Below are 19,688 nucleotides of genomic sequence, written 5' to 3'. Positions count from 1 at the left end.
GTGGGCTGGAATGACTGTGAATGGATAGTGGTGACAAGCGGGGGCCAGTGGGGCGCATTCGTGTCCCCTGGTGTGCGGGTAGGGGTACGTGGGTTATTGAGCGGGCCTGAGAGGAAGGAGGGGCTGAGAGGATATTTAATTCAAGCCGGGCATTGGAAAGTTCTGAGGGCATCTTGGCCCCATTCTTAATGGTGTTGGAGGCAGGACTCTTGGAAGGCAGGTGGGATGAAGTAGACTGGGACCCCTCAGCAGCAGGGCACACTCTTACTAGGCTGGCTGGTCTGGGGGAGCCATCACCGATGCTGATCTGAGCCAGCTCCGGGTTTTGAGCAAAAGGTGGTGCTGATGCCAATACGGGCAACAAATGGAGCACCCCAGCTTTTCTTGCTAGGTGGCTTGCTTCTTATACGGGCAGACAAGCTTGCTTGTGCTGATTTCAGCTCCGGCTGGCATTTCGAAACCCTAATGGGAGCGTTACTCCTGGTGCCAAGTTGGGTGGGGTGCAGTAGGGGGAATCACCCCTCCTCCCCTTGTATTTGGCAAGGCTTTACCTTTCTGTTTTCTTCACTTTCTGTGCCCTGTCTTTTCAGAAAGGCATAGGCACACATACACACACACAGAACAAGATGACAGAGTCTATACAGCTTAGCACTTGAACTTTGTGTTGTGATCAAGAGTAGAAGCAGAATGCCAATAAAAATATCTTTTCCCTTGGAGTTGTGGGCCACCTTTTCACATATGCATCATGTTTTGCCCATTAGTATCCTCCACTTAAAACATTAATTTTTTTAATGAGATGGAATTCATGTAACATAAACCATTTAAAACCACTTAATTAACCGTTTTAAAGTGAACAATTCATTGGCGTTTAGTACCCTCACAGTTTTGTGCAACCACCACCTCTGTTTAGTTCCAAAACATTTTCATCACCCCAAAAGAAAACCCCCCTGAACCATTAAGCGTTCCTACCTGTTCTCCTTCCCCTAGCCCCTAGCAACCATCAGTCTGTTTTCTGTCTCTATGGATTCGTCTCTTCAGGATATTTCATATAAATGGAATCCTATAGTATATGACCTCTTGTGTCTGGCTTCTTTCCCTTAGCATAATGTTTTCAAGGTTTATCCACGGTGTAGTGTGTACCTGTACTTCATTCCTTTTTATGGCTGAATAGTACTCCATTGTGTGGTTATACCGTACTTGGTCTGTTCATTTCTCTGTGGAACTATCCTCTGCTTTTCCCAAAGAATATACATATGTAAATTAGAAATCATATGTGAAAGGAGTAAGAGCTCATTTTCTGACCCAGTATGTTCCTTTTTCTAGGACTGGGACTCTTTTGTTATAGGCTTTGTTGGGGTTCTTTGTTTTCACAGTTAAAATCATAAACTGGCAGGAGAAATAGATTTTGTTAGAAAAGTTATAGCCCTTAGGGCTGGTATAGCTAAGAAGTATAGTTGTTTAGAGAACAAAATATAGAACAAACTATAGTTTTTCCTTTACACCTGCCTCTTTCTGTAAGTATCTTTAAAGGCTGTTCCCAATAACCAATAATTAACATTGCTAGAAGGTTGATTTAGGTCCGGGGCAGCCTTTGGAGGCAGGTGCCCTGGGCCTGTGGCTTGCATCACCCCGAGGGAGAGCAGTGATTGGCCTCCAAATCAACCATGGGAACCAGAACCATTTCTTTAACAGGAGGCAAGATAAGTGGAGGTTCCTTCCTAGCTCACGGGAGCCTGGGAAGTAGAGAGAAGGTGTGGGAGGGGATCTTCAGTCTCATGCCCTAATTGCAATTTGTGGATCACAAGCCATTTTCTTATCATTTCTTTGGCACTTACAATACTTATTTTGGGGACAGGGTGGCTTTTGTACTTTGTTCCATTTGGATGGATGCTAGCACCGACCAGCAGCTATTATGTGGTTACAGTTCCTGCCGAGAAGGGAAAGTTTTTGGGATGAGTAGTCTCTCTCATCCTGACCCCCTCCCCCAGACACTCCTACCCCCATCTCCCAGCCCCTTTCTCATTGAGTTCTCAATGATCTATCGTGAGAATTGTGTTTTGAATTTTAACCTTTGGAATGGAAGTTCCTATATAATTATTAACTCTGAATCCACCACAATTTTGTCAATTTAGTTTTTGTTTTGGTTTGGTTTTTGTTGATTTTGGCTTGTAGAAATCAGTGAAAAGAAAATTCAGAGACCGTTTTGGCATAGGATGTCTTTCAGGTACTCACTGTCCTTATTTCAACAAGTGGCTTCCAGCCAGCTCTGCATCGAGGAGGACTCTCTGTTCTCATTCCGAATTGAAAATGGTATGGGTACCTCATTGCATTTTTTCCCCCTTTAAACGGCTCTGTCAAATACGATCTTTTTTTCACACATGCATTTAATATCAAATATATGGCATTAGGCAGCTTGCTTGCCCTGGTACCAGCTCTGCACTGGAACAGTCATTTCCTGCCATCCTGGCCCAGACAAATTCATCCCCTTAACTCCCTTCTGTGATTAGGATCTTCGACTATATTTTCCTGTCATTGTAACTCAGATGTGATTCCTCGAATCCATAAAGAATAAAAAAGCAGTAGAGTCTCCGATCAGTAAGGCCTTGGCATTTGTCTCTTCCAGTTGAATTACGATGGAGATGTGTGGGTTTAACATCTTTTTCCATAAAGCGATCTGGCCAATGGGCTGGGCGCAAATCTGTAGAGATGCAGTCCTTACCTTTCCTCTGCCATGCTTACAACTTTGCGTTGGTTGGGGGCCTGAGTTCCTGATATTTTTTTTTCCCACCACACCCTCCAGTAGTATGCCCCTCCCTCCCCCTTTACTCACCTCCACTGCACCAGTTTTCAGTCCAAAAGCTTTACTCTTCTTTCTTAAATAGGGCATTTCAGTGCGACCACCCTCATTCCTTCTTGTAGAATAGTGGGATGTGAGACTTCCAGATCCTTATCCTCATTCTGTCATTTTCTTCTGCTTTATACACCAAAGTGAGCAGTTGTCTGAAATCCACATCATGAGTTGCTGTAAATCCTTTCAGGAGAATCCAACAAACATTTACTGAAATGTTCACTCTTTGCAGCACGCTCTTATTCCCAGGCACTGGGAACCCTCAAATGAGTAGCAGGATCCCCATCCTCAAGGAGCTACTAATCTTGTGGGAAAGACAGATAACACATAGAGTGACCTGTAGTCTGCAGGGATCAGCGTAATGGAAGTGCAGACAGAGGGCAGTGGGAACAGTTGCCGGGGGGGTGGGGATTTGGGGAAAGCATCATAGAGGGGGAGGCTTTCAAGTTTGATAAGTTGGATGTCTATGGCCTAGGAAGGGGGAAAGTTTACTCCAGTGTGTAAGAGTGAAAATGGAGCGTTTGGAAGTAGCATGTAGTCTGTGGTGAAGGTTTTGAGTGTGGGTGTGTAGAGGACTGGGAAGGGAGGCTGGGACTCAAAACGGGGGCTGCAGTTAGATGGTAAGGAGGCCTTTTATCCTTCTGTGGAAGCAGTGCTGTCCAGTAGAATTTCCTGTGATGCTGGACATAGTCTATATCTGTGCTGCGCGTTTTACAGCCACTTAGCCCCTGTGGTTATTGAAGTGTGGCCAGGATAACTGAGGAACTCAATTCTTAATGACATTTAATGTTTTATATCAACTTTACTGAGACAGAATTCACATGCCAAAAGACTCATCCTTTTAAAGTGTGCAGAAAATGTTTTTTCAGTAAGTCACAGGGTTGTGTGACCATCACCACTATCTAACTGTAGAATGTTTTCACCACCCCAAAAAGAAACCCCATGGCCATTAGCAGTCCTTGCCCATTATTCCCCCTCCTCCCCTAGCCCCTGGCAACTGCTAATCTACTTTCTGTCTCTGTGGATTTGCCCATTCTGGACATTCCCTATAAATGGAATCATACACCATGTGGTCCTTTGTGACTGGCTTTCTTTCACTTAGCATACTATTTTCAAGATTCCTCCATGTTGATGTATCAGTATATCATTGCATGTATCCGTTTTTCACTTCTTTTTATGGCTTATTAATTTTCATTTGTATGAATGTACCACATTTTATTTATCCATTCATCAGTTGGACATTTGGGCTATTATGAATAATGCTGCTATGCACATGCATGTACAATTTTTGTATAGACATACATGTTTTCATTTCTCTTGGGTATGTATATACCTGATAGTGGAATTTCTGGGTCATATGATAACTCTGTGTAACCTTTCGAGGAACTGCCAGACTGTTTTCCAAAGTGGTATGATATTTAATTTTAACTAATTCAAATGAAATAGTCACATGTGGCTACTGACTATGTATTAGATAATGCAGATCTAACAGCTTTCCAGTGTGGAGGTGGAATACAGTGTAATGTAGTGGTGAGGGCATGGGCTCTGGGGCAGACTACCTGAGTTCCAACCTGATTCTTCCACTTAATATTGAGCAAGCTACTTCACCTTTTTGTGCCTCAGTTTTCTCATCTATAAAATAGAAATAATAGTACCTACCTTATAGGTTTGTTGTGAGGTGAAAAGATACAATATATGTAAAGCTTTTGGAATATACTTAGTGGTTATTAAATATAATAATAATTATCACTATTATTCTTATTGGTGAACCTCTGAGTGCATTGTGGTTGGTAAGTTAGTATCAACTCTCAAACTAGGTTCAGAAACAGATTTGGGGAGTTTGAAAGTGATTCTATCCTGATTCTGTTCTATATCTGAGTTTAGGTTTGTCTCTGTGGTCTCTTACTTATGTAGGTAGGTGGCTTTTCGTGATAAGTGAATGTAGAGTAGTGGCTCTCAAGGCCGGGAGGGTAGAGCTTAGTGGTAGAGCACATGCTTAGGAAGCATGAGGTCATGGATTCGATCCCCAGTACTTCCATTAAATAAAAACAAACAAACAAACAAACCTAATTACACCCCCACACACACAAAAAAAGGGTAGTGGCTCTCTATTGGGGACAATTTTGCCCCTTCCTAAGGACATTTGTCAATGTCTGGAAACTTTTTTTTAAATGGAGGTACTGAGAATTTAACCCAGGATCTTGTGCATGCCAAGCATGTGCTTTACCACTGAGCTGTACCCTCCCCGCTGGAAACATTTTGATCATCAAAACTCAAGACCGCTACTGGCATCTGTGATGTGAAGGCCAGGGATGCTGCTCAGGGTACTCCTCCCACAGCAAAGAATTGTCTGGTCCAGAATGTCGGTAGTGCCAGGGTGGAGAAACCCTGGTGTCGTGGTACCTGCCATCCGCTTACCAGCTCTTGATCAGTATCACGGGATTTGAGGCCAGCCTTCCTATGAAGAGATGTGTGTGACATAACTTCTGAAAACAAACTTTAGGTGGGAAAGTTTAAAGCTTTCATACCCTCAATCTTTTTTTTTTCTTCATACTCTGAATCTTGATTACTCTCAGATTTGTTGACGTAAGTTACCAGTCAGCTCTGCTTTGTCAGCCAACATCAAATATTTTGAAGAAAAGCACATTTCCTTAGTCTGTGGTTCAGTAAGCAGGTGAGCCTCCCTAAGTCACCCGATCTTGAACTTTCTTTCCTCTGGCTTTGGTCTGCCTTTGTGGTTTCCTTTTAAGAATGCATTTGTTTTCGCCCCAAGGAAAGCCTGATGGCCAGTTACTTTCTTTTCTTAGTGCCCTGCATGGTCCCATAACCAATCCAAACTGAGTCATGTTCTTAGAACTTTTTCCTTTCCCTATTCCAAGTCTTGGCTGTCCTCTCATTTTCAGCCTCATGAACATTAGTTTGTTCTCACACATTATCAGCCTGCGGAAACCATTAGATGCTCTCAGGGTCGCCACGAGGGAAGCTGACAGTCCTGGACCTCAGCAGGGCTGTGTCAAGAGGAGAGCCCTCTCTTTCGGGCCCCAGGATGCAGCTCATCTGTGGGTGTTGAGCACAAGCTGGCAACTCAGTGGATGCTGTGGGTATCCTAAATGGCTTTGGATTCAAATTCCAACTGCCCTTTGAATACCTGGGGGCCTCTTTCTTGCCTTCAGTTGTTGGACTAACATTTGAGAGACCATCAGGACGAGGTGCCGCGATGACGTGGGTTCATTCCTTGCCCTACAGCCTGGATTGTGGGCACTGCCGGGGCCACTGATCCCACTATAACCGCATAGACAGTGCGGCCAGTGAGTGACAGGGAGTAGTGACTGCAGGTCTTGGTGACCTGTCTAGGCAGTGGCATATGACAGTCTGAGATCTGACTGTGGGCCCCACCCTTCTGGCCCATCCTTTGCAGTTCCACTAGGTGGAGCAAAGTCTGGCCAAAAACCGACATGCATTGTGGAAACCACAAACAAAGAAATACAAATAAATCCAGAACATTGCAACCTGGGAGGTAAGGAAAAGGGAAACAAATCTCATCCTATTGAGTTCTGCAGCTTGTTGATACAATTCTGGGCTTTCCCAGTGTGGGAATTAAAGTAGGTCATCCTCTCAGACTTGTGAGTCTTGCCTGGATGGGGTTTTGGGGATACTCTCGCTTACTCAGCTACATTCCCATAGCTGGCTTTATTTACTTTGGGTTTTCTCTTTTCCATGCTTTCTTCTGTGGGAAAGCAGATGAGCTGTGTATCTTCTGTTCATGGTGCTGTCCTCACCCTCATATGCCGTGGTGCAGTTTTCATTCCCGACCTAGGTGTTTTAGAGAATTTAAACTTGTTTTGGAAGAGGTGAGAGTGACTGTAAGACGCTGCAAGAATATTTGTGGCTTGGAAGGGTGGGTCCTGGAGTGAAGTTATAAAAACATGTGTCTGTTTTGATTTTTAAATATGGAGCAAGACAGATCTCATGTTGTAACACTGTTCTGTTACACATTCTTGCAGATCAGAGGCCTACGGTTCATGGAGAAAAAAACTATCTTTTTCAAAATTGTACATGGCGCTTTTTGTTTGCCATTTAAAAATTATCTTCCTCATCTCAGATTCCACCTGGAAGTTTCACTCTGGTTGTGTTAAAAACCAGCCAAACACAGATACAACCAGAAAACACCCATAGCTTAGTTTATTGATCGGATTTAAATATTTGTGGTTTATTTGGGAGAGAAAGTTAATATTTGGCTTTCTACACTGGGTTGTTGGAGCAAAATAGCTCTTTGGGACTTGAATGTAGAGTTGAATAGTGTGAGAAGGTCATCCTGTGTGCTTCTTTCTTTTTTCTTGAGTCTCTTGTCTTTTTGCAAATCCCCTTGCTGCATTTGCAGTGGGGGTGGGGTGGGGCGGCAGGGGTCAGGGCGGGGGTGGGGTGGGGTGGGGTGGGGTCGGGGGTGGAGACAGAAAACCTGCACCGGCCTGATTTGGCACGGTCCACTATGGCTCTCTCTCCATTTCCTTTCTTAGATCTGATTGCTGCTTTTCTTTGGGCCTTAAGTTACCTTTTACCTTTCACATCAGTGTTTTGTTTTGTTGGAATACTCAATGGATATTATTTTTTCTCAAAGTATTGTCAGTTTACAATGTTGTGTCAGTTTCTGGTCACATCAGTTTTTAATTACACAGAAATAACACATGCTCATAACAATGGTAAATGCAGAAATACAAAAATACTTAGAGTAAAAAGGAAAAGTTTGGTTTGGTGTGTATTTTTTGGTGGCTTTTCTGCTTATGCTGCATATTTATAGATATAATAATTTAACTCCTATGTATAAACTCATACACACGCACACACATATATATAATAAATAAAATTGTTGATCTGGGTAGGGTTCCTTATTTTCTTTCATTTGTTTTTAAAGCAAAAATGGGATAGTTTATATGTAGTACTTTAACAACATGCACTTTTTTTTAACCTTAATACATTGTAGACTTTTTTTTTGTAGACTTTTTTTTATATTGCATACATACCTCTAATTTTGTTTTAACGTCTGTATGTTATTGCTTTAGACCAGGGTTTATTTAAGCATTCCTCTATAAGTGAACACACGTTGTGCCCAAATTTTTGCCATTTCACACTGTGCTACAGTGAACATTGTTGTGCTTATTTCTTTCTGCAGTTGTGCTAGATTCCTCGACGTGGAATTAGGGGTTGTGGGCTTACAGGGCATGTACATTGGAAATTAGGGGTCAATGATGCCAAGTTGCTCTCCAAAGCAGTTGTATCAGTTTACATTCCCATCAGTAGGGCTCATTTGCCCACGCATGTGCATGAGCATCACTTCTTCACTTCCTCCCTCTGCTTATCCTTGAAAATGCACCTTCTGACTCTTTAACACAGGCACCTGGGGAACATTTCCGTTTACTCCCTCAAAAGCCTATAGGTCTCTGATTTGCTAAGCTTCTAGTCTCCTTCTTGTCTGCAAACTGGTTGCTCCCTTTACTGTGGAACAGGATTCACCCAAGGGCAGTGAGCCTATAGCCGAAGGAGGGTAGAAATGCCTGCCCATGTGCTGAGAGAAGTGGTTTGTGGTCCCCTGGAAGATGTCAGGCAGATGGCCTGGAGCTGTTGACCAGATGCTGTGTGGCACCCAGGTCTAATTTCGTGCCTGCCCAGCCAACCTTCCGTGGTGATCGTCCCAGAAGAAGAGATGCTTGGAAGCAGTACTGCTGAGAGTGCAGACTCTGGAGCCAGACTGCCTCTGTATAACCTTGGGCTAGTTAGTTAACTCAATATCCTCATCTGTAAAATGGGATAATAACGCCTAGCTAATATTGTGGGTAAATTGAGTTATTGTGAGGATTAATTGAGTTAATATTTACAAAGCTCTTAGAGCAGTGCTTGCCACTAGTAATTACTTGGCAAATGTTAGCCTTTGTTGTTGTTGTTACTGCTTATTTTAGCTTTGGGGAACTTTAAGGCTTCCCTGTTCCCTCACTAACCCAAGATCTGTTTTCAGTGGAGGACTTTAAGAATATATTTTGCTCCACTCCTGATCCAAAATGCACGTGAATCACTTTCCATATCCTCAGCCTTTGCAGTCAGATGAGGGGTGTTTTCTTGGCATTAATTTTAAAAAATTAAGTATGAAATTATTTATTCTTAGAGCAGGTAAGTTAGGATACAGCTGTTACTCTGATAAGCACATTGTACCCTCTCGAGTGAGGGAGAGTGGGGGGTTACCACCAGCAAGGAAGTGTGCCGTTGCCTCTGGTGTGGGAGCTGTGGTTTGTCACTCATTCTGACTGCAGTGCTAGGGCCACACACAGAGCTCTGTGCTCTCAGCGCGCAGTGTACTGTACCGAGGTGAGGGGCGCCCTGGGGCTTATTGACACCTGTCTCCAACATTTGGCACTTCCTGTTCTGAGGTGAAGATGGTTTCTGAGGCTTTTTTTTTCTCTTTATAATAACAGCTTTATGAGATGTAATTCACATACCATAAAATTCGCTCTTCCAGAGTGTACAATTCAGTGGGTTTTAGTATATTCACAAGGTTGGGCTACTGTCACCACTATCTAACTTCAGAACATTTTCATCACCCCAAAAGAAATGCTGTATCAGCATTCATCCCCTCTCTCCCGATCCCCTCCCCCAAGTCCCTGGCAAACAGTAGTTTACTTTCTGTCGCTCTGGATTTTCCCATTCTGGACATTTCATGTAAACGGAATCATGTATCAGGTGCTATTTTGTGACTGGCTTCTTTCACTTAGCATAGTGTTTTCAAGGTTCACCCCTATTGTAACGTATCAGTGTCCTTCCTTTTTATGGCTGATTAATATTCCATTGCATGGTCGTAACACATTTTATTTATGTAGTCATCAATTGAGGGACATTTGGGCTATTTCCACTTTGGAGCTATTATGAATAATGCTGCTTTGAACATGAACATATCAATTTTTGAGTGGACATCCGTTTTCATTCTCTTGGGTATATACCTAGAAGTGGAATTGTTGGGTCATATGGTCAATTTTTGAGGAACTGCCAGACTGTTTTCTATAGTGCTACATTGTTCATCCCCACTAGCAGTGTATGAGGGTTTCAATTTTTCCACATCCTCTTTGGCACTTGTTATTGTCTGTTTTTTTGTTTTTTATCATGACCATCCTAGTAAGTGCGAAGTAGTATCCCATTGTGGTTTTGATTTGCATTTCCCTAATAACTAGTAATGTTGAACATTTTTTCATGTTCTTACTGGCCATTTGTATGTCTTCTTTGGAGAAATGACTATTCAGTTTGTCTGACTGAAGGGACAGTGGTATTCCCACGGAATCCCAGTGAGTGACTGCTCAAGGCAAGGTTCTCCTTTAAACTAGACTTTGTCAGGGCACTGGCACTCTCGACCCAGACATGCCACCATCTCTTCTCATGACCTTGGGCCAATTACTTTACTTCTCTGAGTCTTCATTGCTTCTATCAACGTGGCCCAGCTTCGGCTCTGAGGCAGCCATTTCTGCTGTAAGAAGTCCATGTGGTCACAGAAGTCTCCCATCTCTTGTGGAGATTCACGGTGCATGTGCTCAACAGTTAAACCTCTAAAGAGGGTCCTACAGTTAAGAAGCCAATATGAATCTCTTATCAGATCAGTGATTTGCAAATATTTTCTCCTGTTCTGTGGTTGTTTTTTTTTTTTTTTTTCCACTTTCTTGGTGATGTCCTTGAAGCACAAATGTCTTTTACTCTCTTATCTTTTTTTTTCCTAGGGGGTTAGGTGATTAGGTTTATTTATTATTATTTTTTTGAGGAAGTACTGGGGAATGAACCCAGGACCTCATGCATACTAAGCTTGTGTTCTACCACTTGAGCTATACCCTCTCCCGAACTGTTTTTAATTTTGATGAATTCCAGTTTATGTTTTTCTTTTGTCACTTGAGCTTTTGGTGTTCCCTAGTTCTTTTTTTTTTTTTTTTTTAATACCTTTATTGTAGTAGTTGTTCCCCAGTTCTTTACAGGCTTTGTAAAGCTTAATATTATTTAGAGTCAAAAGTGGACAATTTTGTGGGGAGGGAAATAGCTCAGTGGTAGAGCACATGCACAGGGTTCTGGGTTCAATCCCCAGTATCTCCATTAATAAAATAAAAAAGAAAAGAAAATATTAGGAAAAAATGGTCATTATTTAGAATAGACTTCTTTAATTATTTTTTTTATTATGGAGCATTTTAAACATTTACAAAAATAAAGAGAATGGTATACTGAACCCCCATGTACCTACCCATCACCCAACTGTAGCAGTTTAGTGTCTTGGCCAGTCTTATCTATATCCACTTTGACTTCCATTCATCCCCAGTGAAACTATTTTGAAGCAAATTGCAGACTTCCTATCATTTCAACCATAAATAGTTCCGTCTGAATCTCTGAAAGATAAAAGGACTCTGTTCCTGAACATAACCACCCTCCCACATCACACCCTAAAAAACTGACAATAATTCCTTAATGTTATAGGAGAGGATCTCACGTGTAAAAATTTAAATTGGATCTAGGGGTAAAAATACTATTAGAAAATTCAGCTAATTATGACAGTTCTTCAGTTTTCCTACTCAGCCCTCTCTAAGAATTACACGACTTTAAAAAAGTTACTCCCCAACGGCACTCTGCAATCCTGAGTATCAAAAGTGCCCATCTAACCACAGCTTTCTCTGTTTTACTCAAACAGGTCTCATGGTGAAGTGTGAATCATGGCAGTCCTCCCCCCACCAACCCCGTCTTTCTCCTCAAAACTTTGTCTTTTTTTTTTTTTTTTTGACACACATATCCATCTGCAACCTCTGCCCAGTATATAAAGTGAAAAATTAACTTACGACTTTTGCCCTCAGTTTCTAGTGTAGGGAGAATTTTTGGAAAAATCCTGTTCTTATCTGAGATTGCACAAATGTTCGGAGAAACCTGCGAAAATGAGGTGAGCTGCCAATATATCTTCTCTTTCAGCTCCCCCCAGACTTATGCTGGGCGTCCCCATCCTGTGCCTGGCAGGCAGTACTGGGGGGATCTCACGGCAGATGAGCAGTGCGATGGAGGGAGAGATGGAGCATAGAATTTGGAGGCGGAAAAACACCACAGATATGATGATGCTATGAACAGATGTTCCTTAAGAGAGGCTGTGCTATTGGAAACGTAGGAGATTTAGGGTTGAACAAGCTTCTTGACTTTGGGGGTCTTTAGAGGTTTAACTGTTAAGCACATGCATCATGAATCTCCAAAAAGGACAGCAAACTTCTTTGACCGCATGAGTCTCTTATCGCGGAAATGGCAGCCTCGGAGCGGTCTCTGGGCATGCTGATAGAAGGCAGGAAGGCTTGGAGAGGTAAAGTAATTGGCCCAAGGTCATGAGAACAGGTGATAGTGTGGTCGAATGCCAGAGCTCTGAGAGTCTGGTTGAAAGGAGAATCTGCCCCGGGGCAGTCAATCGTTAGGGTTGCATGGGAAGAACACCTCTGTCCCTTCAGTCAGAAACCCTAGGTCTAGTCCTAGGTCACCTCGCATCTCGAGATCATCAGTATACTATTGGGCAGGTGGGGCTGGGAATAACCCCCTGGCCCTCTCCCCAGCTGATGGAAGGAACGACGAAAAGGGCTGTGACCCTTTTCAAGTTTATGAACCTTGAGTTCTCTGCAAGGGTGGTGCTTTATCGTGTCTCTCACTGGTTAGTGCCACCTTTTCTGCAGTACTGAGCACACCTTGCCGAGAATGTGCATCTTGACCAAAGTGAAGGACTGTGGAACCATGGATGTAAGTGCAAAGATACTGGCATCTGCTACTTTCTTCAGGGAGGGACAGTGGCTTGCGATGACTTCTTGCTGTGAGGGGGATGCTTTCTCAAAGGCCCTTCTAGTGTTCCCCGCCTAAGCTTTAGGCTTATACAGTAGGGTCTCTCTGCCCACTTCTGCTCTGCTCTAGTGCTTTCTTCATGATTTGGACCCCAGGTCAAGGGGTTTTTAAAGTCAGTTTACTGACTGCTGTCATCCTGTGTTGGCCCGGGAATACAAGGCTCTGGTGTGGCCCGTGGTGGGGCGCTATGTTACGAAAGGGCTGCGCCTCCTGTATCTGGTGTGATTCCCTCTCCAGTTTCGCTGCCTTCAGTCATCCCGTCACATTTGGGACGTGTGTTCCAGAAGTTTCCCATCTCCCTGCAACTTATGGGAGGGACAGATTGTTTTTAATGTTTTCTTCTGGTGTTTTTGACCATCTTCTGGTGGTTATCGAATAGCCTAAGGAAGGAGGAGGTGATATTTGATTTACATAAGATCCAGGAAATGAGGAAATGCCCAGTGCCAGGAGCTGTGTTTCCAGTTAGGCTTTATTAAGTTTCACAATCCTTAGAGCAAAAAAGGCAACTTCTAGGCGTTGCTAATGGAGTTTTCTGGTGAGTGGGAGACAGAACCTAGGAGCAGCCTCATCCCTTCCCGTAACCAAGAAACTATTGTTGGGGGTCAAATCATGTCCCAGCTCTACCTTGAGAAAGGGAGTTTTGCTTTTGAGATGTCTTAAGTGCTTTGAATTCCTCAGCTGAGAAGTGAGAGATGTATAGATAAGGGAGGGTTTCCCAGTCCCTTCACCAAACCTTGTGAGCTCAGAGCAGGTTTCTGTTACCAGGAAAAAGCTGTCTGCACTAGTGTTTAGGGGGTTCAGCTTCATTTTTCCGACCTTCTCTTTAGTCATTAATTCTCTTCATCCAGGTAACTGTCTTTTCCTCAGGGCCTGCTTTGTGCAAGGCATTGCTTGGTACTGCGAGGGACACAGAAATGGAAGTTAGGCATCTTACCCTTAAGTTGATTACACTATAGAAAAGGAGACAGGCCTGAGAATAAAGAACTTTGCAGTTTATGAGCACACAAAAGAGTGAGTGGATCTTCCCATAAAAGCACAACCAAGATGATCCCTTGCTGGACCGTGTGAATGATGGCTCTTGTGACTTCACACCCCAAGGATCCAGTGCTGCTTCCAGGAACTCAGAGTTGAGGTACCTTTGATAAAATGACCTTGATGTTCGCCCTTTCTGTGGGCCTGCCACCATTGCACCTAAAGTGGACCGACTCGCCCTTTGTCCTGCCCCACACTTAAATAAAAGTGAAAGATGAAATCAGATTTAGTGGAGACCCTGAAGACTAATTTTCCTAAGTGGAGTTCTCTTTCCAGGTCACATCTGAGTGTGTGCCGTGTAGTTGGTGTGACGTACCTCCCTTCTGTTTTTCTTAATTCTGATCTTTGGTTTAGAGAGCAATTTGTGAGGAGACATGAAATGTTTCTGGGGACAGCCCTGAGTTGTAGCTTGCTGATTTTCATGTGATTCTTGGCTACCTGCCAGTTTGGTTGAGGTTGAACTGTTTTCAGGGCAGGAAAAACGAACCTAGCATTTTGGTACAAAAACAAACAAGGCTGCTGTTGTACTTGATAAAGCTAAAGTTGCATCTCCGGCGACAGCCCATTAACTGTCTGTGACAGCCCACTGTTCGTGGTGAGTTGCAGAGACCCCTGATCTCTCTGGAGAGGGCAGTGATGTTTGTCCACGAAGGTAATAATTATTGGTGGAGTGACTGATTGTCATCACAAAAAGATTTTCTTGTTAGAGGGCAGAGAAGCAAGAGGCAGAAACCTTAGGAATCTGTTAAACTGGTTTCAGCTTCTGCTACTTTTATTTCTCTCTCTATTTGAAAGACCAAGGCTGTTTCATTGCCATGGGTGTCTTCCCTCCACCTCTCCTGCGCCACACAAAATCAACTTCAAGATTGATCATGTTTCAGTAGTAAATATAACAAGCAAAAAGAGAGCCTAAGATACGTAATAGAAGTTCCTGCCCTTGACATTCATGGTGCTGCCGTAGTCATCAGAAAGAAAACACGTGCTGGTTCAGGGTACTCAGTAAATACACACATGTGTAGTGGCCTCTGCGTTGACCCTCCAGCTGACCTTTGTGTCATCATCTTCAGCCTTTCTCGGATGCCCGTTTGCCCTTGTTTCCATGCTTTTGGTCGTGCTTGGCCCTGCCTGGTGTGTTCACCTTCCCATCCCAACCCTGCATGTTAGTCAGTTAGCCATCTCTTGTTAAAACCTTCCTTGGCCATTCTATCTGTCGACAGTGTCCCCTCTTCAAGCTCTTCTTGCCCTTAGCATCTATCCTTCTCCGATCCCATTTATTAAAGAGTGCCCACGATGGTGTCTGTGTTTGCTGTCTTTTCTCCCTAACTGGGTAATTGAATAAATAAATCAGGGCAAGGCCAATTTGTCCATCTTTCTTATGCTCATGGTCTGTCTTGGGTGGCTGGATGTGACCCTGACCATCAGGTCACAGAAGAGGGGGAAGTGACAGTTATAATATCAGAGTGGGGGAAAGGGGGCAGGAAGGGATAAATTGGGAGTGTGAGATTTGCATATACCAACTACTATATATAAAATAGATAAACAACAAGTTTACACTGTGTAGCACGGGGAACTCTATTCAATATCTTGTAGTAACCTAGAACGAAAAAGAATATGAAAACGAATATATGTATGTATATGTATGGCTAAAACATTATGCTGTACACCAGAAATTGACACAACCTTGTGAACTGACTATACTTCAATTTAAAAAAAAAAAAGAATACTATCTTCATCATGTTCAAGCCATTTGGGAGTCACACGGGCCTGGTTGAAATGCTTGAATGTATTTCAAGCTTGAATGAGTTACCTAACTTCACTGAAGTGCGTAGGTTTTTTTCCGTCTCTCAAGTATGAGCCATCAACATAGGTTAGGATCCTCCCTCTCTGAAATATATCATTTGATGTTTAGCAAGTGATTATGTACTGCAGTTTAGGGATGTTCACCCAGCCATCTTCTGGGGATACTCAGTACAATAGTAGGAGATCATCCATGGGTTTTCGTGGATACCTGGTTGAAGAAATAAGCCCCGTGACTTGTAGAACTCCTTGTCCTGCTCGGAAACCAGGAGAGGTGTGTTTTCTTGCCCCGGCAGGCTCGCTACACGTCTGCCTTTGTCCAGCCCCACGACACAGATAAGCTCATATTCTTGGTTTCTGGCAGCTGAATAATTCTTCACATTTCTACTTGGCACGGTTCTGGAAGTCTTTGTTCTGAGCTTGGAATTCTTCCCCTGGCATTCCCCAAAATAATTCCTTCAGGATCCTTTATTGGTGTCCAGCCTCAAGTTCGTGACGTGACGATGTCTCGGTTTGACTTTTATTGTAGTGCTCACGTTGGTTTGGGGTTTGAGTTAGTATTCATCTCTGGCTTTTTTGAGTTAGAACTCTCGGGTATTTAAACCGGGTTGGGCACAGCCTGAGAAAGATAAGAAAGGTCTTCTATCTCAGATGTGTGTTTGCCTCGCAGCCTCTACCCAAAGCTCCAGGAAATAAAATGGCTTTCGGTCTGGAGATTGTCTCCTGCCCGAAGCCTGGCAGTGGCTTTCTGTCCTGACAAAACCCTCTTTCTTCAGATTCCTTGATTGCGAAATTAGAAACCCGGGGCCCTCAGCCCTGGTCTCCTTCAGCTTCAGCTGGCCAGATGACGTTGGCGTGGGAGCGGTTCACCAGGTCACCTGAGATGCAGGGCGTAGAAGGTCTTCCTGCCAGCTCGCTCCTAGTGTGGGGGCCAGTTGTGTGTTAGAACACATGAGAACTTTAGGCCTTTCCCAGTCATTTACCTCACAGAACTCAGGCCCCAAAGTGGGTCAGGATGGGAGTTCTGGAGCTCCAGGGTCTTGACTATATGCTCAGGAATGCCACTGCCAGGTCCAGTATAAGCGACAGTCTTGTAAACAGGGTTCTGGAGCACCGACCAGGGACATGCGTATCTGCTCAGTGTCCAGCTGACCCTCAATTCTGGTTTTTGCCTCATTGGCCACTTTTGGTCTCATATCGTGACTCCTTTTTTTTGTAAAGGGAAGAGTCTTTGGAGCCAGAGACTTCATTCAAATCCCGTCTTTCTCAGTGCTAGCTGTGTGACCCTGGGCATGGTCTCCATAAAGCTCAGGTTCTGCAGCTGAGCAATAAGGATAATAATACCTACATCATGGGGTTGTTGTCACTTTAGGTGAAATGTTGGTTAAACAGAGTTCCTAAACCACAGAGGCTGGCTCGTTGTCAGTGCCGAATAACTCTCCCTGCTTCCATCCCAGAATTTAAAGATTATAAATGCATAGGCTGCCTAGAAAAATGTTGCCAAATGATTCTTTTTGTTTGTTTGTTTTTTAATTCTTATTTTTTATTGAAGTGTAGTTGCTTGCCAGTGATTCTTAAATCAACTACAGTGAAGGAATGACTTCCACCAGCCATGAACATCTACGCTTTTGCAGTATGTCTTCTTAAATAATGAGTTAATCAGAATCCAAAGGATTTCAGCATTACTAGCTCTGTGGGTTCTCTGAACTGGGAAGGAGGGTCCTGGCTCAGTGGGAGGATGTCTCAGACACTGCTTGGGGCCATACACAGTTGTTAAACTGCAACATTTTGACAACATAATCCTGCTTAATTCTGGTTTAGTGTTGACTCTTCCTGATTATTATTATTATTTTTTTAAATTGGTGAATTCAGCATTGAATTAAATTCTGCATTGTCAGGCAGATGACTAAAATGATTCTGAAGAAGGATTTGACTTAGCTTTGGTCTTCCTCATATGAGCCTGGATCACTTACATAAAAGAACCCCTTTTTTTCAGACTAGTAGAAATTGCTAATTATTGTCTTGCCTCTTAAATCCCCGAACTGACAACTTTCTCCTTGGTTTGTGGTGATATTTGTAGGGCATGGCAAAATGGGAACCCGCCTTCCTGGGAATGCCTGCATTTGCCAGTTCAACTTCTTTTTCTCCTCATCCCTCAAATCTCAGTGCTCAGTGAGGGTTGGTCAGGGACTGGGGGCAAGAAAAAGTAGATCAGTGAGAAAGAAGCCATTCTCAGCAATCACTTTGTTAGCGTATATGATGTTGGGTTAGGTGCAGTGTGTTGGGTTTGATACTGCCTTGCATACAGGAACTTGCAATCTTGTAAGAAGATAAAAGCAGACAAAGGCTGATTAGAAACACTGTGTTGAGTAGCATCCATAAAGGATGATTCATTAGGTTCAGAGGAAATTGGGATGCCTATGATGCAATTTTGATCATTTAGATTGAACTTTCACAAAATTATCTTTGGATCTCTAGTAATTTTGTTCCAACTCCACTTATTCAGAGATGACTGCTAGTGAAAATTATTTAGAAATGTGGAATGTTTCCTTAGCCCATTAGAGCAAAGGTGCTTGAGTATTTTGCTCATGGCCGTGTTTCCAGTGCCTAGACCAGTGTCTGGCACAGTGTGGGCGTTGAGTAGGTGTGGAATGAATGAATAGGTACACTTAACGCCATGTAATTTTCCCATAGAGCTGCAGATGTCACTCTGTCTTACTAGGGAGGGTCAGAAAGAATTGCCCACGAGGGGCTGAGGATGCCCTTTGCTCTAGTTTGATTGTCAACATTAATAATGCTGCATGTGTTGGGGGATGGTCAGTGGTTGCCAGGGAACTGAGGAAATGAAAGGAGGGCTTTGAAAGCTGCCTCTCTGCTCTTCCCTGTGGGGTTGTGCCTCGGTGTCCAGGCCTGCCTGTCTGGCAGTTTGGCCTGTATGTGAGGGTAGTAGCACAGCCTGGGATAGACTGGGAGACAGTGTCCTGAGAATAGATATTTGCTGAAGTGAAGAATGGCTCTCTAGTCCCCAGACACCTGCAGCAGCAGAAGCCACTTCACCCCTCTTCTCTTCTCCATAGCAATGAGGCTGTGATTTATTTTTTTATTTTTTATTTATTTTTTTTTTTTGTGAGCCTGCAGGAAATGTCCCAGCTGGCTTGGCTCATTCATTTCCTTGTCAGGAAAGTCGACATGACCTTGACCGGCAGTGGGAGACCTGCAGCAAGCACATTGTGTGTCTGGCTAGATTCACTAATGATTGAAAAGTATTTTTTGGCAACTCACCTTGCTGGACGTGTTATGTACTGCTAATTTACTGTCTGAGGTGGAGGTGAAAGATACCAATTTGTGAAAATCATTTCTGATTTACCAGGGTATGCCCAGCACAGTGCCACTCCCTTGGGGGCCTTCGATAAGTATCACTGAAAAAAAAATTGTTGCAGAAAATAAAAAGAAAGATGAGATATACTTGCTTTGAGTGATGGAAATAGAATTAATTTGCAGCCTGGAGAAGTTATTAGAAAGTAACTTTGGACTTACAAAGTTCCTCTGAAGATTGTTCTCCTCGAGAGTCATTTCTGCAAGATGAAATCAGACACGAACCTTTGCTCGTGTGGTCTTTGGTAGAGCACTCGGGCCAGAGAAAGCGACTGTGACCTGTAGTTTAGGGAAGGGTGGCCAGATGAGAGCTGGCTTACACCACTGACTGGGAAAAGTCAGATCAGGACACCAACCCCAGGGCCTTTGTTTCCTGTGCAGAAGCTTGCTGTCAAGAGAGCCATTTTTTCCATAAGCTGAGCTTAGAGAAGAAAGCATGACAAACCTAAGGTGGTGAACTTTTCAGAAGCAAGAGTTGGTTTAAATATAGATGATCTGCTTCACTGGCAACTTGGAGGCTGCGATGGGACTTGTTGTACCTTTTGTAAGACAAGTGAGGAAAGATGTTGGCACCTGTACATGCAGTCTGTTTATGAAATATAAACTCTCCAGTCCAAGTGAGGGCTCGAGAGGTCAGCATCCAAGGTAGCATGTCCTACCTTAGCTGGGGAAAAGGTGCCTCTCTGAGTCCTCTCTGTGAATTGCGTCCATCCCTGGAGAAAGTTGAAACAGTCAGGTGTAGTGCACTGTTATTTACTGAGCA

At 43.5% G+C, this 19,688-nt stretch overlaps 1 protein-coding gene across 1 annotated transcript in view; it reads left to right on the top strand.

The window, feature by feature from the left end:
• WBP1L (WW domain binding protein 1 like) overlaps positions 1-19,688 on the top strand; it is a 52,830-nt gene that overhangs the window by 440 nt on the left and 32,702 nt on the right. The window lies entirely within an intron of this gene.

This window comes from Camelus ferus, chromosome 11 (assembly GCF_009834535.1).
Source record: "Camelus ferus isolate YT-003-E chromosome 11, BCGSAC_Cfer_1.0, whole genome shotgun sequence".
In the NCBI taxonomy this organism is placed as follows: Eukaryota; Metazoa; Chordata; class Mammalia; order Artiodactyla; family Camelidae; genus Camelus; species Camelus ferus.
The sequence above is the reverse complement of the archived record's forward strand: the minus strand, read 5'-3'. Positions and strand labels throughout refer to the sequence as shown.